The 22,390-nt window shown below is 39.5% G+C and overlaps 1 protein-coding gene across 4 annotated transcripts in view; it reads right to left on the reverse strand.

Moving 5' to 3' along the window:
- Positions 1 to 18,622, reverse strand: part of disp3 (dispatched RND transporter family member 3) — a 501,842-nt gene extending 483,220 nt beyond the window's left edge. For all 4 annotated transcript variants that reach the window (XM_060852435.1, XM_060852437.1, XM_060852434.1 and 1 more), the window contains exon 1: positions 18,103 to 18,622. The gene's annotated coding sequence lies outside the window, so the exon portion shown is untranslated. The remainder of the gene's footprint in view (positions 1 to 18,102) is intronic.
- Positions 18,623 to 22,390: the final 3,768 nt, after the last annotated feature.

Here is a 22,390-nt window from a genome sequence, read left to right on the forward strand (position 1 = left end):
TTACGCGAGGCCCTGATGGGACCAATTACTCTGTCAAGGATAAGTTCACTTGGGAGTCCGCAGGTTATAATATGGAAAAGTATAAGGGTTGGTTCCAACCTCTCGCATACACTCCCAGCTCTGTTCCGTACTAATACTACAAGAAAGGGTATACCCATGAGAACCATCTGCCTTAAAAGTAACTACACACCAGTAAATGTATCCATTCCCTGCTCCTTACCCCATCCATGTCTCAATGCACTTCCACTGGGAATATCCTGAACCTTGAAGTTCCCAACAAAGGTGTAGAAAATTTTAAAAATCTGAGTCATAAGGAGCAACACTGAGGCATGGATATTGAAGCTAAAAAAAACTACTACAAGTGCCAAGTTCCAAACTCTTTGGACTGGAACTCAGACCAATTACTTGAGAACTTATAATAGCACCTATTTCATTTGTGGCCACAAAGCCTATCTCTGGCTGCCACTCTCCTGGACTGGTCGTTGCAATCTAGGGTATGTGGTCCCTTTAATTACTACTCGCATTCCTCCCCATTCCAACGGTCTTGGCCTCCCAACAAAACAGTTATAACTGACACTGAGCAGTACTTGGCATTCTCTTCCCCTCTTATGGGACCATTCATAGCGGTCAGGAAATTGGCCTCAGTTCTTGAGGAAATAACGAATGATACATTGGCGGCCCTTGACCAACTTAGTGCAGAGGTAGCTACCATTTGCACAGTCATCTTACAAAACAGATTGGCCTTAGATTATCTACTGACCGAGAAATGGGGCACTTGTGCCTTCATCGGCGCCAAATGTTGCACCTATATTCCCGACTCCAGTGAGAACATTGTCAACCTTGCTGATCACATTCAAAAGTCTGCCTCCAAGCTCCATAAAACCAGCTCCCCTCGGAATCTGTGGAGCTGGATGGGTGGATAGTTCTGTCCTTTAGGAAAGGCCCTCTTGCAGGGCCTTGTTATACTTGTTGTCATTCTCGTTATCATTTCAGTTCTTATCATCCGTCTTAAACAGTGATGTGTACGCTTTGGCTCACTATTACTACCTTCAGTCCCATTAACTTCTCAGTTGGTCAAGATCCCCCTTGCTGAAATCCCTCACCCTGATACAGATGAGTATTCCTTTGATTCTGAGCCTCCACCACCGGATAATACCCCAAGTTCTGGCTACATTCCCTTTCGTGCTGGCAATTCTGACCTGCTGCTTTGATCTTATGATCAAAAAGGAGGGATTGTAGAAGCTATTTTTGATGGACTGCTGTTTTGCAGAGATTTTGGCTAGTGATGGTGTTGCTCTCACCTGGCTTATCCTCTTGCCCTGGGTGACCCTAGCCTGCAACAACATTCTGTAGCAACCACATAAGTTCTGCTTTTATCACATAACGCATAAACTGCTTATCTGTAGAAAGCACAACTCAGGCAAACGTTATCAATTGGCACATGTAGTATCTAGAGTGTGCATTGACTCAAGGTCTGAGAACAATAGCTTATTATGTACAGTCCTGAGAAACTGTCAGCTCAACATCTTTTGTACTACATGAATCCGCGGTGATTAGGAAGTGCTTTGGAGATGCATCAGACTGTACTAAGGAATGGTGTGCTCTTCATGATATCATGCAATAAAATTTTGTCAATCCTCAAGGTCCGAGTCTGGAGAATTTCTTCAGAAACCAAAAGCAAGTTGAGCTTGCCACTTATTCCAAATAACCTCTATTTTGGACAATGGATAAGTTCCATGGGAGCAACATGTTACAGCCTTTAAGAACCCTCATTACACATTTGCAATCCACTTATACTATGCTCCTCTACTGCAATACTGCATCAGCAGCTATCATTTTATTGTTGCTGCAAGAAAACTACACAATCACTGACACACACCCAACTTATGGACTAAACCAGACTACATTGAGTTATTTGATTCTTGTCACAGTGCTCACTAACTCTGAGCTTGCCTGGGTGTTCACAGCATCCCTCTTTGTATTGCTTTGCCTTCTTGCACTTTGCCCCCTCAGCTGGAGATACTAGGCCTATATTTTTAGTCTTGCTTTGCCATTTAGCATGAACACAAATCCAGGAAACTTGTCAACATTCGTCAGCATGCTTTCAGTCAAGAATGATAGCTTTTACTGAGTAGATTCCTGGCAAACTAGGTAAATAACAACCTCTGATACTATTCTAGAGCCTGCTAGAAAGCTCAAGTCTGGAATAGTCAGGAATATCCCCTCATACAGGGTGAGAGCCAAATGACAGACAGCACACCACTCATCTTGAGTCTTTCAGCCTTATTGTAGGCTGTTATCCTCCTTGAAAGGCAAATAGCAAAGGGGTTCAGTGTGGATGATACAGCTAACATTGTTAGCGTAAGTGGATAGGTGTCCTAAGCATGTGAACAGGTGGTGCAGAAGACATGTATGGTTAGCCACATTACAGGCTGGGGCACGTAAAATGTTTTACACATTAATGAAAGTGATAGAGCATGAACCTTGGTGGGTGGCAGGTAAAGTCGCAGAGAAAGAGGAACTCTGTTTTCAGAGAGAACATGGTGGCATTTACTCTGATAGAATGGGAAGGTCAATGATTTGATTCCTATATTATTGCATGTTCCTCTAGAAGGCTGTTGCTGCATTAAGGTGGATAGCAAACACAGACCAGGCTGGTGTGACCTGACATTATAGTTTCCACTGCTGATCTTGGGAAAGAGGAAGAGGAAGAGGAATTGTTATTGGCACATGGTATTAGAGGCAAAATACTGACTTGGATTGAAAATTGGCTGGCTGACAGGAAGTAAAGTGTAGTGATAAACGGGTCCCTTTCGGAATGGCAGGGGGTGACCAGTGGGGTACCACAAGGTTCGGTGCTGGGATCGTAGCTGTTTACAATATTCATTAATGATATAGACAAAGGTACTAAAAGTAATATTTGCTAATTTGCTGATGACATTTAGCTGGGTGGCAGAGTGAAATGTGAAGAGGATGTTATAAGAATACAGGATGTCTTGGACAGGCTAAGTGAGTGGATGGATGCATGGCAGATGCAGTTTAATGTGGATAAATGTGTGGTTATCCACTTTGGTGGCAAGAACAGGAAGACAAATTACTACCTAAATGGAGTCAAGTTAGATAAAAGGGAAGTACAATGAGATCTAGGTGTTCTTGTACATCAGTCAATGAATGCAAGCATGCAGGTAGAGCAGGCAGTGAAGAAAGCTAATGGCATGCTGGCCTTCATAACAAGAGGAATTGAGTAGAGGAGCAAAGAGGTCCTTCTGCAGCTGTACAGGGCCCTGGTGAGACCGCACCTGAAGCATTGTGTACGGTTTTGGTCTCCAAATTTGAGGAAGGACATTCTAGCTATTGAGGGAGTGGAGCATAGGTTAACGAGGTCAATTCCCAGAATGGCAGGACTATCATACGTTGAAAGATTGGAGCATCGGACTTGTATACACTTGGGTTTTGAAGGATGAGAGGGAATCTGATTGCGACGTATAAGATTATTAAAGGATTGGACACTCTGGAGGCGGGAAGCATGTTTCTGCTGATGGGAGAGTCCAGAACCAGAGGACACAGTTTAGAAATAAGGGGTAGGCCATTGAGAACAGAGTTGAGGAGAAACTTCTTCACCCAGAGAGTGGTGGATATATGGAATGCTCTGCCCCAGGAGGCAGTGGAGGCCAAGTCTCTGGATACTTTCAAGAAAGAAATGGATACAGCTCTTAAAGATAGTGAAATAAGGGGATAAATCAGGAACAGGATACTGATTGTGAATGATCAGCCATGATCATAATGAATGGTGGTGCAGGCTCAAAAGGGCCGAATGGCCTACTCCTGCACCTATTGTCTATTGAACTGCCACTTGTGTGCCATCATATCCAGAAAGAGCTCCAAGAGAGTTGTTGCAATTTGAGAGGCTGATTTACTCCAAATTGCCTCGCACAGGGGAAGTGTCAGGAGCAATACAGGGCAACTTTGGACTGACCGCACTTGTCTGGGTGTGCAACAGGTTTTTAAAAGGTGGTGCCTGCACTAGTAATGCCAGTCAATTCTGGGATATTTGGCAGGTGGCGAGTTGTTCTAGAAGCGGTACATGACAAAAATAAATTTCATGATAGGGGAGCAGTCGGCAATAAAGCAGTGAGATTGGTCAGATTTGGCCTGAATATACACTCAACCTTGCGATAAGAATCCCTCCAACAAATTTGATACAACTTGCACTTCGCTACTAAACTGTAAAATTCAGCATTATATTTTGCTCTGACCAAACATTTTACGATAATCAATTGTTCCAATTAATCAAATTACAGAACTCGTATGACCAATCTCTTGTAATAAGTGACTACAAAATTTAGTACACAGTTGCTCTCTGTTCATATTACTGTTGAAGAATGGGTGGCATATATGCTGGTTATCTTTTGGTGCAGGGCACGCGAACCAAAGCATTTTCTTCAGATTTCTGTGTCTCTCTAATTTAATTCAGTTGCTGAGCTGTTGCTGGTATGAGTGCAGACATTATCAATGCAAAATTGTCCACCTCTTCAACTCCAGGCCTTGAATCAAGGATATAAGACAAAGCATCGAGCAGTTTATTTTTCTTAAAATTAATATCTAAACTTATCACCTCAATCTGAATCGCTAATTTAAGAATGTCACTGAGGGTCTGTGGTCTGTCTCTCTATTGAAGTGAAGAACGAGAATGTAACCTGCAAACTTTTCACAAATCCATGGACTAATGTATCTTCCTCTGTCACTGAAAACAATTGCATTGTAAACTGGTCACGCTTTCCACCTGTATCTGAAACAGTACAGCTTCTATTGCAGTTGAGGGATTTGCAACAATGGTGATGGGTATCTCTAGGTCATCGGGAGGCAAAATATCAAGTAATATTAACACCTTTGATTTTCTCAAAAAGTTTCTCTCGCGCTTCCTTGTACTATACTGAAATCACCATATATTGTCTTATCATAGCAGCTAATGGAGCAGTTCATAAAATAACAGCTAGGTTAGGCATGGCAGCACAGCACACACGATTCATATTCTGTGTGGTTCCATGGATCATGTCATCCATGTGAAATATACTGATCCATAGTTTCAAAGATGCTATATATTCTCTAACATTTCTGGCATTGTTGTCACGCTGAAGGGCCATAGATTCAAAGAAAATCTTAAAACAAAGTAAACAAAAACGGTGTGACTACTTTAGACTCTTCAAGGGCGCATTGCATTTTTTGCCATTTTTGTGAAAATTGAACCCTTTCATAATTTTGCTAAGCTCTCACTCACAGACAATATAGGATGAACTTTGCATTTAATAAACTGTGCAAGATCTACACTTATTCTGATACATTATTTAAGGTCTGGCACTAGGATGATCCCCTGGATGAGAATGTTGATTCTATTAAAGATGAACTAATCCCTTCATTCAATATAAAATCAAAATTTCTTCTTTACAATTTGCAAGACTAAATGGGGATTTTTCTTTTCCCTCTCTGTATGCTGCCATCACTTTTCCCAGCCTGTGAAGAGCTATGGAAAATCAACTCTGACCGCTTTAATCTGATCTAAGTTTTAAAGTTCCTCCATTCTGCAAATCAGATGCAATTTAGCATAGGCTTTCCTGCTTACAAGCAAAACACTAATTCAGATTTATGTAAATTTTCAATGATTTTTCTTTCTAAAATATTTCAGTTTTACATCCAGTTGTCTAATGATTTTGAGTTCCATACCTCCTTACATGAGTGGTGATGGAAGATAACTTTTCTTCAAATCAACCATTCAGTATCATCTAGAACTGCTCTACTCTTGTTTAATTTAAAGAATGTCTCATTTCCCTCTACTAAGACATTAGTAATCTAGCAGTTGCCATTTGATTTCTTATTTTTGCTAAGAGAAGGCATACATTATTTTATGGATGTCTACTATTTTATGGATAACTAAATCTTTTGAGAAATTTGCTTTAGATTTATCCTGTATATGTTTCCAGTAGCAAACTCAGCTTGGAAGTGGCCCAACTCCTTGGAAAATGGCACAATCATCCTCATTCTTGTTTGTGTTTGGCCACTTCTGCACTGAAATGTATACTCCACTGATCTTTCACCTATAGAGATAATTATCAACTTTGTTTCTTGACCTCAGATTCTCTACTAAGCTGTGTTGCCTTCATTAATCTTCAGTTATCCCTCACCAGCAAATAGACAATGCTTCATTTCAGACTTTGACATTAATTTTATCCATAATTCTTTTAAGCCACCATATTCAGTTACTCCCGTCCTCCAGTTGACTTATAGAAGTACCAAACTTATTTTCTTGTCTTTGCAACCTTATGCAGTTTAGTTCATTCAACAATATTTGTCCATAATATGGAGTAGGGATGGAACTTCCTATTATAGTATAAAAGGCTTGCTAACTGCATTGTTCTACTCTTACTTGTGAAATACAACATTAACCTTCCAGATTTTGTGAAGAGAATGTTTGCCAATTTTCTCTTTTATTATTTAATAAGGGAGAGAAACCTGATGTATAGTACATAAAAATAATTTAAAATAATTGGCATAAATGCCAACATACCATTTGCCTTCCTAACTGCTTGTTACTACACTTATATACAGGTTTTTAAGTGACTCATGGAGAAGGATACCCAAGTCACTTCGCACTTCCCAACCTCTCATGTTTAATAACTTTTTTCACCAAACTGCATAACTTTACACATTTACCTTGAGTCCAAATCTAAAAAGCGTTTAAGCAGATTAAGAGTCCAGCATTGACCATTCTAGTTCCATCATTAATAATGTGCATCTTTGAGAACAGCCATTGATTCCTACTCTGCTTTCTCTTATAGAATTTGTAATAATCCTTTAAATACTAGCTATTACTGCTATTAAATATTTTAGCACTTCTCCAATCCACACTTTGACAATTTACCAGTTTTCTTTACTCAGATTTAAGATCATAATTTCAGAATAAAATATGTCACGTTCAACTCTATTTTAAATAGAAAATTCTGCCATATTGTGGTCGCAAATTCCCAAAGACCTTTTTACAGCAAGGTTATTAATTAGCCCTTTTTCATTACACAACAAAATTCAAAATAGACCAAACCTTAGTCAGTTTTTAAACATACTGTTCCATCTTGTACGCAATTCATTAGTAATAATTTGGTTAATCCGGTCTATATGTAAATTGAAGTTGCCAATTACTGTCTTACTTATATGCATTTCTAATTTCCTGATTTAAAGCATGGAAAATTAGCACAGCAGTTTAAAGGCATATAAACATTTCCCACCAATAATTGCTTCTCATTGCTGTTTCTCAGCTCCATCCCAAAAGGGCATTCTGAGATTGAGAACTCACTAACAAGACTTTCTCCTTTTTCACATTTTTTTCTCCTTTTTAACTATTCAGAAAGAATTATGAACTGCATTTGGTTACCAAAATTATCTTGTTCCCAATACTTGATCTGTGGAAGGGACCAGAATCAATATCTATTAATGTCATCATTAACCACTCAGGTTCAGCTATGATAATTTAGGTTCTTCCATGCTTTTACACTCAACAAATGTTTCACATCAATATCTCTCTGCACACTAAAAACCAATGCAAACGTTTAAACCTAACAAGTGATTTAACAGGTTGACTTAGGAACACAAGTAAACTGAATTTGGACTTTGATTAAGCAGTTACTCCCACAGAATGATCACAGCTTACGCTGGAACTCTAATTGGCAATCATCACAGAACAATTCCAGCATTCTCTAACCAGAATCATAATATGATCTCCAGAGAATACAAGGAGAAATAAACTGTTCTAAATTCAGACATGGACATCTAAAACGAGGTATGGATGGGTCACAAATGTCATAGCAAATTGAGAATTCAGAATAGGAACATAGAAAAATCATGACACAGTAGATAATTTGGTTCATTGTGTCTGCTGTCATCCAAAAGCAGTGATCCAGCTTACATCAAAGAATAGTTACAGCATAACAGAGGGTCTTTCAGATCATCATGTCCATACTGTTTCTGGCAGCAATTCAGCCAGTACCGATCCCACATCTTTTCCATCTTCGCAGTATAAATCTTTACAGATTATTATCCAATTCTGGTTTGAAATTAGCTGAATATCACAGAATCACACAAGTCTTAAGATGCAGAAAGAGGATGCTTAGCCTTCATGCCTGCACCAGTTCTTCAAATAGTCAGCATTGCCTAGTGCCAGTCTTGTGCTTTTCCCCAAAGCCTCGTGCAATATTTTTTATTCAAATAATCATCCAATGCCCTCTTGAATGCCTCAATTGAATCTGCCTCCACTACATTCTGGGTGGTACATTCCATACCATAACTACTCACAGTGGAAACAGTTCTAATTATATCATCCTTGCTTCTTTTGCAAATCATTTTAAAATCTATGCCCGCTTGTCCTTTGGCAGTTCTACACAGTCGTTCTCACTGTTTATATTTCTTGCAATTTCATATCATCTGAAAACTCTGAACTTGACCACTGCACAAAAAGGCAACATCAACTCCTCTACAAGCCTTCCTCCAGCCTGAAAAAATATCCAGCAACGATTACTCTCGTTCTTGTCAACCCTGTCCAGCTCCATTGTTGCTCCCATTGAAGTCTGCTCTCAGCCAATTGATTTTTCTCACTCTTGATTGTTATATATCATTCTCCACCATCATCCAGAATTTCATGATTAAATGGTCAATATCACATACATATTCCCGACTGGCACATTTGATTCACGTGGCCCCCTCATTATCTACAGCCAGATCTAAAAGTGCATCCTTTCTTATTGGATTAGGCACATCGCCATAGAACGGTCTCCTGCTTGTAATCCAGGAATGTTTATGTCTCTCTGCTACAAGTAACCACTCAAGACACCATACAAGTATTCCGATCTGTTTTTGGAAATTTGAAGTCTCCTATTATAATTCTTCTGTAATAATAGCATCTTGTTAATTTCCCTGCAGATTTGTTCCTATATGTCCTTTCCTACATGCTGTTACTGGTTTATAGACCACATATAACAACGTAATTGTATCCCTTTTGTTCCTTAACTCTAGCTAAATTGATTCTGTCTTTGAACTGCCTGATACATGTTCTTTTCTTACCATTGCAATGACTCCTTAACCAATACTGCTACCCCTCCTCATTTCTTTCCTTTTCTCAACACCTTGTACCCAGGAATATTTAATATCCAGTATTGCTTTTCCTTAAGCTAGATCTCTGCTATCTCCACAAATCATTCTTACACATGGCAAGGTGTTTGTAATTCCTTGATCATATTTATTATATTCTGCATATTTACATATAAGCACAATAACTCCAAGCTGAATGGTTCATTTCCAGATGTTTCATTACCTTACTAGGTATCAGTGGGCCTCATGCGAAACAATGCTAAAAATTCCTGCTTTCTATTTATATGTTTGGGTTTCTTTGGGTTGGTGATGTTATTTCCTGTAGTGAAGTCACTTCCTGTTACTTTTCTCAGGGGGTAGTAGATGGAATCTAACACCATGTGTTTGTTGATAGAGTTCCAGTTGGAATGCCATGCTTCTAAGAATTTTCGTGTGTGTCTTTGTTTGGCTTGTCCGAGGATGGATGTGTTGTCCCAGTCGAAGTGGTGTTCTTCCTCATCTGTATATGAGGATACTAGTGAGAGAGAGTCATGTCTTTTTGTGGCTAGTTGGTGTTCATGTATCCTGGTGGCTAGTTTTCTGCCTGTTTGTCCAATGTAGTGTCTGCTGCAGTCATTGCACGGTATTTTGTAAATTACGTTAGTTTTGCTCATTATCTGTATAGGGTCTTTCAAGTTCATTAGCTGCTGTTTTTGTGTGTTGGTAGATTTGTGGGCTACCATGATGCCAAGGGGTCTGAGTAGTCTGGCAGTCTTTTCCGAGATGCCTTTGATGTAGGGGAGAGTGGCTAGGGTTTCTGGACGTGTTTTGTCTGCTTGTTTGGGTTTGTTGCTGAGAAATAGGTGGACTGTGTTCATTGGCTACCCATTTTTGAATACCCAATGATGTTAAACACCTCCATCAAACCCCCTTTCAACCTTCCCTTCACCAAATGGAAATAAAGTCCAACCTTCACAAATTTATTTACATAATTGAATCCCTCCTCAGTATAATTTTCAAAACTTTCTGCATTCTTTACATGCCATTTCATCATTCCTAAATGATGGTGCTCAGAATATGATGTAATACCCCAATTGTTTTATAAAAGCTTTACTGTAACATCCTTGCTTTTGTACTCCATAAATTCTTTATTTTCTTTCTACTCATTTCTCAACCTGTACTGTCACTTTGTATATGTTTAGTGCAGTGGTACAGTCCATGGAACACAATTTGAGGTTCAAGTTCCACTTGCCCTGAAGGTGCATCATTATATTTCTGAGCAGACTGATTAAAAATATATTTTTAATATCCCCAGGTCTCATTATTTTTTGCACCTCTTTAGATTAAATCCATTATTTTAGATTGCCTCTTCTCGTTCCTCCTACCAAAGTATGCCATTTATCTTTAAAGTATTTAAGGTCACAATCATATTGAATGGCAGAAAAGGATCAACAGGTGTTTCGTTTGCTCCTGATCCTGTTTCTCACATTCTTCCTTCACAATTCTCTGCGTTAAACTTCATTTGCTCCATATCTGTCAATTTTATTAGTCTGTGTCTATCACCATCCTCATCGCAGTTCACTTCAGAGTTTTGGCTCAACTGGAAGTATTAAAATTATGCTCTGCAGACTTATGTCTAGATCATTGATATACATCAAATATTGGTTCTAATACAAACCCTTGAGGAATCATACCATGTCTTTCTGAAGTCAAAATGTTCACCACTCCTTTAGGTTTCCTGTAACTCAGTCAATTTTGTATTCATGCTGCAACTAAGCCTCTTAATCCTTGGACTTCAACCCATAAGCTGAAGATACTTAGTCAGTACCTCAGCTTGCCCATTCAATGTACAAATTCTTTTTAGTGTCCACAATCAACCTTCTTTTTTAAAAAACATTTTTTCATTATCTATGCTTGTACAGGACTCTTTCTTTCTTCGCTGCTAATCAAGCTATTTTCATCTTGTTCTTTTCCCATTCTCCCTTGAGCTTTCTCTATATAAAGTCAAGATTAGAGTGGTGCTGGAAACAAACAGCAGGTCAGGCAGCATCCGAGGAGCAGGAAAATCAACAATTCGGGCAGGAGGCCTTCATCATGAATGAGGCTGGAAGCCTTGGGGTGGAGGGATAAGTGGGAGAAGGTAGCTGGGAGTGCAATACATGGATGGAGGAAGGGGTAAAGGTGATAGGTCGGAGAGGAAGGTAGAACGGATAGGTGGGAAGGAAGATTGACGGGTGGGACAGGTCACAAGGATGATGCTGAGCTGGAAGGTTGGAACTGGGGTAAGGTAGGGGGAGGGGAAATGAGGAAACTGCTGAAGTCCACATTGACGCCATGGGGTTGAAGGATTCCGAGGCGGAAGACGAGGTGTTCTTCCTCCAGGTGTCAGGTGGCGAGGGAAGATTTTCCCTATTTTTACAGCCAGAGCTTTCTTATATCCTCTCTTTGCTTTCCTAATTGTTTTCTAAAGCTCCACCCTGTACTTTCTGTACTCCACTAATGCCTCTGCTGATTTTTTCTACACATACTGAATCTTATGTAGGCACTATGAAAGTCAATAGTGAGTCCCAGTTGAGACTAGGGTCTCATCAGAGCCAGGCCTCAATAAAACAAATGGGTACCCAGATAAGGGCAAGTGAGACGTACAAGATGCCCAAAAAGAGGGTGCCATGCTTGGCCTGAAGAAACTAGGTCACATGGTTTAAGCTTCCACCACCCTACAAAACTTCCAATAGGACATTCCAATGAAGCCAATTAATTGCCCAAATAAGCCAAAGACAAGCAGGCTGTCTAAAGCCTTCCAATGCCTGCAGAGGCAGCTGGGCAACAGGCATGGCAAGACAGGCATGACTGCAATTTCATACTTCCCCAACGATACCCTCCCATCCTAACATGCGGCTGATAGTTCATTTTAGCTCTGCTTCTTAGTATCTGACCATTTGGATACCCATTTAATCAGCTTGCCTTCCCCAAATGCAATGCCTCAATTCTCCAGACTGAATCCCAGTTTAAATTTTCTGATCTCCTAGCAAATACACAAATATTTTCCTGCAACATGCATATTTATTTCTCACTATCAAACATCTTAACAACTCCTATAAAAACCTCACAAAAAAGAACCGAATCACTCTATCCACAGTACTTTATTATATATTTGCAATTTTTGAGAAGATTAAGGTTCAGGTTGTAAGTTTGCTCGCGAAGCTGGAATGTTTGTTTTCTTATGTATCGTCACCATGCATCAGTAAGCCTCTGGTGAAGCATCATGTTCTGTCCCGTTTTCTTTTTATGTGTCTCAGTCTATTAAGGTGGATGATATAATTTCTGGTTCTTTTTCTGAGGTTGGTAAATGGGGTCCAAATTGGTCCAATAAAAAGAAAAATCTGGATAAGCTCACACAAAAGAATAGCACAGACAATTCAGAGGCTTGGATTAAGAACCTATTGGGCTGACCACTAACAGACACAGAAAAAGCCATCCCAGTAAGTGGAATGAAGTACAATTACAGAGATGTGGACAAAAAGGACTTCTTAGCAGCATTCAAATCAACCCTGAAAGATAATGGACTCACAGGAGAAACCCAGCAGACCACCAGACAGACAGTTGCACCAACACTAAGCAGGAAGAAGGAAGACAACACCGTCAACACAGAGAAAAGGAAAACCCTAGAAGGACTCAGAAAAGACAGAAACATTGTAATACTTCCTGCAGACAAAGGGTGTATGACCATCATCCTAAACAGAACACAGTACATTGAAAAGGCGAACTTACTGCTTGCAGATATTAACACTTACCAACAGGTGGTGATAGACTCAACTCCACAGCTAGAAAATTGTATCAGAGCTACTTTGAAGAAGCTTCATAAATCAAATGAAATTATCAAGATGGATTTCCAAAAGATGAAACCTGATGGATCCAACACATCTCATTTCTACGAGCCTGAGGGTGTCCCCCTCAGATCCATAATACCACTCCCTGACTTACCAACATACAGGCTAGCAAAAGAACTCCACTGAAAAATGAAAGACCTAGTGGAAGACTCATGCCAGTCCATCCATTCCACCCAAGAACAAAGTCACCAAAATAGAAGAGGATAAAATAATGGTTTCCTTTGATGTATTAGCCCTAGTCACATCAATTGACATCAGCCTGGCCAAAAAATCACTGACCACACTACTAGACAAACTAAGGACACAAACACAAGACAGTACCAACTTCATCAGCAAGGACAACATCCTCAAGATGGTAGACCTGTGCCTCACTACTCATTTCACCTTAAATGATAAGACAATAAACACATCAATGGAACACCCATAGGATCACCAATATCAGGCTTCTGAGCAGAAGCAATAATGCAGAGACTCAAATGAACAGCCCTCCCCATTATTCAACCCCAAACTTTGGTCTGCTACATGGATGACATCTTTGTCATCACAAAACGGAACAAATTAGAGGAAACCTATATCATCAACAACATCCTTACTGACATAAATTTCACAAAAGGGGAGGAGAACAACAACATACTCCCCTTCCTAGATATCACAATGGAACAAACAATTAATGGAGAACTGCATACCAGCGTCTATAGAAAAGCAACTCACATAGACCAGATACGTAACTCCAGAAGCAGTTATCCCAACACCCACAAAAGGACATTATTTAAATGGACCACAACACACTGCAACACCCAGGAACTACAAGCAGAAGAAAAATAATTATACAGCATATAACCACAGTCCACTGATTTTTAAACAATAAACCCAAACAAGTAGGTACAACATGCCCAGAAACCCTAGCCACACTATCATACATCAAAGACATACCAGACTACTCCAACTCCTTGGCATCATGGTAGCCCACAATCCTACCAGCATAGTGAAAGAGCTATTGACGACCCTAAGGACCCAATACCAACAACCAGCAAAACAAATGTCATTTCCAAAATACCCTGCAAGGACTGTAACAAACACCACATCCGACACACAGGCAGAAAACTAGCCACTAGGATACACAAACACCAACTAGCCACCAAAAGACATGACCCACTATCACTTCGCCTGGAACAACTCATCCATTCTAGGACAGGCTAAACAGAGATACGCATGGGAATTCCTAAAGACCAGGCATTCAAACCAGAACTTTGTCAATAAACATGTTGATTTGGACCCCATTTACCAATGCTGAGAAAAAGAACCGGATATGGTACCACCCACCTTAAGAGACCAAGACGCGTAAATAGAAAATGGGACAGAACACGAACACTTCACCAGAGCCTCAATGATGATGTTACCTAGCATGGTGATGAAATGTCTGAAAGTAAACCTTCTAGCTCAGCGAGTAAACTTACCAACATTTTATATATGTTCAAGTATAATTTCAACAATTTTTAGGATAATGGATCATAACCCTGAAGTATTAAAGACATTTTAACAATTTTAATTCCAAAATGAAGTGTTTTTAAAAAGGACTGCTGTAGAAAAACTGTGGATTTAATGCATTGACTGGCAAACCATGGAATGTTGCACTTGTAAATTAGCAGTGAAACTTCTAATAGAGAGAAAATTAAAAGGAGATAATGAGGGGGTTATCTGTCCCTTCTTAGCAGAAAGTTACTTCTGCTTTATCCTCCAGAGATGTACAGAAAGTGAGTTAATAGTGGACTAGTGTAGCTAAACATTTTTGTGTGTACCTCACTGGGTTTGAATGTTAGTGTGCTGTGAAGATCACAAACAAAACCTGTGCCTCAGTTACCTGCATATCAGGTCAACATTCTTTCACTCAATGTTGAAAATGGTTAATGAAAGGAATCAGGACATCAAACGTGCACACATCTTGATGAGAAACAGAGTTGTTGTGGTTCTGTTCGCCGAGATGGGAATTTGTGTTGCAAACGTTTCGTCCCCTGTCTAGGTGACAAGCTCAGTGCTTGGGAGCCTCCTGTGAAGCACTTCTGTGATGTTTCCTCTGGCATTTGTAGTGGTTTGAATCTGCCGCTTCAGGTTGTCAGTTCCAGCTGTCCGTTGCAGTGGTCAGTATATTGGGTCCAGGTCGATGTGCATATTGATTGAATCTGTGGATGAGTGCCATGCCTCTAGGAATTCCCTGGCTGTTCTCTGTTTGGCTTATCCTATAATAGTAGTGTTGTCCCAGTCGAACTCATGTTGCTTGTCATCTGCGTGTCTGGCTACTAAGGATAGCTGGTCGTGTTGTTTCGTGGCTAGTTGGTGTTCATGGATGCTAGCCACGAAACGACACGACCAGCTATCCTTAGTAGCCACACACGCAGATGACAAGCAACATGAATTCGACTGGGACAACACTACTATTATAGGACAAGCCAAACAGAGAACAGCCAGGGAATTCCTAGAGGCATGGCACTCATCCACAGATTCAATCAATAAGCACATCGACCTGGACCCAATATACCGACCACTGCAACGGACAGCTGGAACTGACAACCGGAAGCGGCAGATTCAAACCACTACAAATGCCGGAGGAAAGATCATAGAAGCACTTCACAGGAGGTTCCCAGGCACTGAGGATATCACCTAGACAGGGGATGAAACGTTTGCAGCACAAATTCCCAGCTTAGTGAACAGAACCTCAACAACAAGCACCCGAGCTACAAATCTTCTCCCAAACTTTGAGAAACAGAGTCTTTTAAAAAGTTTAACTAATTAGATGTGGGTGTTGCTAGCAAGGTCAGCATTTACTGTCCACACCTAATTACCTTTTCCACTAATGGTGGGAGGAGGTAATGCCCTGTTTTAAACAAAATATTTCAAAAACAAATGGATAGATTTCAATAAAACTTTGTACACAGATTGTGTTTCAAAGAAAAAATGCTTGATTTTAGTGCTGATGTGCATTCAAATTTTAATGTTTTAAAGGAATCTGTTAACGTTGAGAGGCAAATTGGAGAATGCTGTGAGCTCTTTTATTTAAAAATGTTTGAATAATTTTGGAGTGTTATGAATTTTCTGGGCTACTTTAGGTGGAATTTGTCACAGATGTCACAATGTGAACAAAGTTTTCAAATAAACTACTGGATGCAGATTAGCTGAAAACTATTCACTGCAGTGGTAGTTTTTAATGAAAAGGTTTTAAAAAAAAAACCTTATAGCTCCGGAGCATGAATTCCAGGAAAAGCTGCATAATTATAATGTTGAACTAACATGAGTGTGGCAAAGGTAAATACTCTAAATGTCCTCTTCATGTCTTGTCCTTGAGAAGGTGGTTGTGAGCCTTTTTCAAATCAATATGTTGTGTATGAAGGTACTATCATGCTGTTCAGGTATAAAATCCCAGATTTGGACTTGGTGATGACTAAGAAATGGTAACATATTTCCAATGCTAGAAAAAATCTTTCCTCCCAAGGCATCTTTCCTCTACTGATCAAAGCTGGTGCAGCAGTGGTAGAGTTGTTATTAGCATCAGCATCCTGAAGTTAGCGAGAAAAGAATCAATTAGGATTAGTATCTAATCACACCTGCTGGAAAATCCAGAGCTGTGTACAATGAGTAAACGGTAAAATCAGGTTTAGCCATGGTGACATTCATGGCTAAACTTGATGACAAACACTAAAAAGTTCACATGAAAATGCCCACTCCAGGCTGTTAGGATCCAAATAAAATGCCAACATCGTCTGAGAGGGGAATGCAGAAAGGGAAGGAAAGAAAAACAAAAATAAACACAAAAATTTAATTCATCAACACATGTTTAATGAACAAGTTAATAAGACTGAAAACATCCTCCAACCTGAAGCATTGGCTCAATCCCAAGAAATACTTTGTACAGATTTACCATATACTAATGCTACAGAAAAACTTCCAGACTCGACGATTTAATCTCAAGGCATCTTAATATTACGCTGCAGTTCTAAGTTTCAATATAGTGGCCTCACAAACATCAACCAACCAATAAGGCATATTTCAAACACAGTGACCACATAATTTTACAACATATTTACACGATCATCACTTTACCTTACTTAATTCTTATTAGCTCTAATCTCCTTTGGATCAACAATGTTTCAAGATCTCTGTACTCCTTAAATTTTGACCTTTTGATTACTTCTATTATTAATTAGGTTGGAATTTCATTTATCTAGGCTCTAAATTCTGTAATTCCATTCCTCACCTCATCCCCAACTCCCTTTCCCCCTTTAGGACTCTCCTTTAAAAGATAGTCCTTAGAATCCTTAGACAATCCTGAAACAAAGTTTTCAGTCATTTGTATCAATTTCTAGTTACTTAAAATTGTAATTTCTAATACTTCTGTGAAGGATCGTGGGACATATTATTGTGTTAGAAACATGTGAGGGTTGAAACATGAAATTATTTTGAAAATCAATACACATCCTCAATTTAATAGTCAGTTTACCAAGAATCAAAAGGCATAGAGATCCACCAATAGGGAATCAAGTCAGTTTTGAACCTTTTGCTCCAATACCTCCTGGTAAATACTGCAATTGCTTGCCTGGAATTTGCAAAACTTGCAGTCAAGGTACATTAATAGTTTAAACCGTTTATATCATCATGGCACACCTTAGTAGTTTGTAAAGGTAGTTTACAAGTGTCTACATATAAATAACACATATTTATTAAAGGGGATTAGTCAAGACCTCTATCAATAATGGCATTGTATAAAAGACAAAACTAACACATTCTATTAAATGCAGCTCTATTTATTAAAAATGAAAATAATCACTAAGCAATTATTTTTGTGACTACTTAAGGATATTATTCCAGAAATCGATGGTCTGAATGAATAGCTTTGAGAGGGGAAGGAAAACACTGTCAGTCATACTAAAATACAACGATTAAATATAGAAACAGTTGTCACTTCCAATGATCAGGAAATTAAACAATTAACTTAAAATAGAAAAAAATCAGAAAGGCCAAACAAACTGTACGTCCTCCCCAGCAAAATTAATGTCCTTATATGTATACACTCTGTTCACACATTATATGCCAAAACGATGTAACTTACCAATTTGAATGCATTTTCCTCACACATAATGCAGCGATGGGAACGATCTTCAGTGAAAAAAAAATGGTCAAAGGAAAAATAAGCAAATTGGATTTGAAAAATGCATCGGAGGTGTTTCGACTTTCGTCGATGTTAAAACTTAATGAGATTTAATTGGGGCGGAGTAAGAGGCTTCAGTGACAGTTGGAGCGGGAGGGATGGCAACACCGGAGCGCGAGCCCGGGTATGGAGCGTGAGCCCAGGAATCCCAGTGCTGTTCGGCTCGCGAGCCCAACGGTTTTAGCTGTCACGCTGCGAGCCTGGGGCGCTCGAGCTACTGTGTTTGCAACGCTGAACCGCCAGCCCCAGCTGCAAAACAAAAATCCCCAGCTCCAGCGCACGCACCGCTTTTTGTTTTGGAAGCGGGGTACACCAAACATCCGCCATAAAGGGAAACTCTGACTTCGGTGTCGCCGGACGACCCGTCTTCTTCCCGCCCGTCTCTCATCGGGCGGGTGCGCGCTGGACTCCCGATGTCTGCTTTCACTCGCAAAGAGCAGCCAGTACTTGCCGTAAGAGTAAAACGGTCTGTTAATTGGTGCTCTGTGGAGACGGGCGACCCCATGCATTTCAGCAGGTTGGTGCGGTCTCACTATATATTAATCTTCCAGGCGCTCTTCTGTTTCTGACACAGTTGGAGCGTGAGGTACTGAGAATGATATAGTTTTTCTGTACCAATGTTGAATTGGTGCGGAAACCAAGTTGTTGAAATTAGGGGCAATATAATGTTTCTGTATAAACACATCAAGATCAATCATGAAACCTAAAAGTAAGGAGTCAATATCCAGGACTATTTTGATGTGTGAGAAAGATTGTTTAAAACAGATGGCGAGGAATAAATAAACTCTTTTGGGGAATAAAACTTTTTTTTAAAAAAAAGTCATTAATTTTTTTAACAATTGTGACCCAGGGCGGAGAGAACCGTGTTAGATTTTTTTTGTTTAGCTGTACTGTATGGATACTTGGGTTATTTAATTTAAATGAGATTTCCCCTAAGGTATGAGTTTAAGTTACGTAAATTCCGATCTTCCCAGGCGCAGTATTTTATTTGCCCAACTTTGGGATAGTGTCATTTTTTTTCTAAAATAAAAGGCAGCTTTTATGAAATACTGAAATTTTCATGCAGGCCCCTTTTCAGCTATAACATACCACAAAAGTATTAAAGCAAAACTTTGTTTTCGAATAAATCGTTTTCCTGCTAATTATACGCAATTGTAAAATTACATTTCCCTCCCTGTAGTCACCAACCTTGTAAAATTCCATGCAATAAGAAACCGCGACGATGGAAATATTGCAACTGCAGAGGGCAGAATGATGAACCATTAAAGTTGTGTATTACTCTCACGATAAATCCAAGCGAATGCCTCAAAGGGAAATGCACTATTAGCGAAGAAGTTCAAAATACGAGGTAAGATAGTTTTTTAAAATTAAAATTTTTTTATTTTAGTTGTGAAGTGATCATAATCGTGTTTTAACTGGTTCCTACACTAAGAAAACGTTAAACGTTTGCGTTTACAGCACATTCCTGACTTGAACTGTCAATTTTGCAGTTTATTATTGGCTATCCAGTTCTTTTCGCTTCTGACCCGTTGTAAACTCAGTTTTTCAAATGAATTAATAAACGCTACGAACAGCAAACTCCTTCGTGCTCCATTTATGTAGCGTCTCAATACTTTATACAGAGGACTGGCTTCAGCATTGAGCGGGTGAAGCAATTAGTTTTACTCGTGGCGTCTTGGTGGCATTTTGGTCGTCACTGGAATAAAAACAGAATTTTGAAATGCACAGGCCGGGCAGTATCTATGGAAAGAAAGGGCTAATGTTCCATATCAATGACATTCTTTCAAAGAAAAACGAAGCACTGAATGTTGGACATCAGAAACAAAAACAAATTACTGGGAAAACTGTCAGCCTGTCTTGTAGCATCAACAGAGAGAGAGAGAGAGCAGAGGTCACGTTTCAGGTCCAATGACCATTCAGAACATCTTTCTTCGAATTTGTGGTATGATGAGGTTAGTAACCCAGAACCAAAGATTTAAAAGAGTAAGCAGAGGAAGTTACATTCCATTAAGTAAAAAATTTGGAACAAAAAGCCAGTCCTGGCAATAGTGACCCTGAAATTATTAATTATCAGGAAAACCCACCAGCCCTTGGGGTGGATGAAGAAAATCAGCTGTTCTTCCTTACTCAGGTGAGTACTGAACATCAAGCCCACAGCTAAGTAGGGAAATGTTAACTACTCCCAGAAATGGCTAAGCCTGCCACTCAGTTGCATTTAAATACAGCCCATAACTAATGATACCCACATTCCATGAATTAGTTTAAAATATTTGTGACTGGCATATTTACACTGATTTATAAAAACAAAACTAGTTAAATTCAAAATTTCAAAGCAATTATGCTGATTATCCATCTTGACGCTTCTCATTATGCACAAAGTGGAATTTATACAGTAGCTACCTTCCCATAGTTAGTCTTAGCTCTGTGACATTTGTCACTGTGTTAAACTGTGTGAATATTCTTCACAGCACAAACACCAAACTGAAACCCAACATTAACCCAACATCACTAATAATTTAACTGAGTTTAAGTATTGTACCAAAATATCCAGATAAGGACAGTGAGCAGCAATCCAGATGGTTCTTGTACAATTGCAAAAGCAAAATCACTTGCTGTCCCAACAGGCTAGCCTGGCAGCATGTGACAAATTCTACAAAGCCAATTGGGAAACCATATTCATGCCATCCCCAAGCAATCTGAGAGCTAATTTTCATGGAAAACTTGTAAGAAAATGATGGACTAGTGCCCTGAACAGATAACCAGGAACTAGGGAGGTCGATCAAATGACCTCTATCTGCAGACCATAAAATTCACAAAGGAATATCAGTAGATCAATTCATCCAGGATAGCCAACTACAGAGAAAACCTCATTTCAAGTATCGTGCTGCAGTTCTGACCAGCTACAGAAGCTTTGTGCATGCAATTAAATTGAGTCCACTGCATAGACTAACCAGGAGAGCTGTAGCAGCCAGCAACAAGATACGGGCCAAAGGAACAGAAGGAGTCTAATTCAGTACCGTGAGCCTGTTGCACCTTTCAATGCCTTAAGTTAGTGAGACCCAATCCTAAACCAAACATAAAGCAAATGCCCAATTTTGAAGTGTTTCTGACTGTTAATATTTTAATTACCCATGCATGTAGTATTAGTTTAATTGATCCAACTGTTTTCTCTTTTGATGGTCCTCTCCTGGCAAAAGGGAGTACTTCAAAAACTAGTGTTTTGTAGCTTTGAGAGAACGATGCCATTTTATTTGTTCAAGATAACAACTGCATGCTAGATCCATTTCCACAGATCACAAAAAAAGTCATCCTGGTGCTGGTGAGCTGAAATAGCTGGAGTAGATTCCAGATCATCACCCAGTGAGTAAGAAGATTACCCTGAGATGAGATACCTTTTAAAGATGAAAATTTGTTAATTGGATTAGAAAAATACTGTCCATCAGAATTTTAATGTATGAAAGGTCAAGAGGTCTGTTCAAAAGTCTGATTAGGAAGAAGCTGTTCTTAATCTGTTGGTACATGTTTTCAAACTTTTCTATCTTCTGCCTGTTAGAAAGGTTGGAAGAGAGGATAAGGAGGGTGGGTAGGGCCTTTGACTACATTGGCTGCTTATCCAAGGCAGCGGGAACTACAAATTGAGCCAATGGATGGAAGCATGTTTGTGTGAGTTATTGAGCTGTGTTCACAACTCTCTGTAATTTCTTGCAGTCTTGGACAGAGATGCCATATCAAGCTGCGATACATCTGCAAAGGATGCTTTCCATGGTACATCAACAAAAATTAAGAGTCGTTGCGGACATGCCACATTTCCTTTGCCTTCTGAACAGATAGAGACATTGGTGTGGTTTCTTGACTGTATTGTTGATGTGGACGAATTAGGACAGATCGTTAGTGATGCTTGCTGCTAGGAATGTGAAGCTTTCGATTATTGATACCGATGGGCATGTCCTACACTCAACTTCCTGAAGTCAATGACCTACTCCTTTGTTTTGTTCACATTGAGGGAGAGATTGTTGTCTTTACACCTTGCCATGAAGTGCTCTATCTCTTTCCTGTAATCTCTCATCTTTTTAAATTCAGAATAATTGCGATGGTATCATCGGCAAACATGCAAATGGAATTAGAGCAGAATTTAGTCCCACAGTCGTAGACTCATAGAGCTATACAGCATGGAAACAAACTCTTTGGC

The sequence above is a fragment of the Hemiscyllium ocellatum genome, chromosome 37, assembly GCF_020745735.1.
Source record: "Hemiscyllium ocellatum isolate sHemOce1 chromosome 37, sHemOce1.pat.X.cur, whole genome shotgun sequence".
In the NCBI taxonomy this organism is placed as follows: domain Eukaryota; kingdom Metazoa; phylum Chordata; class Chondrichthyes; order Orectolobiformes; family Hemiscylliidae; genus Hemiscyllium; species Hemiscyllium ocellatum.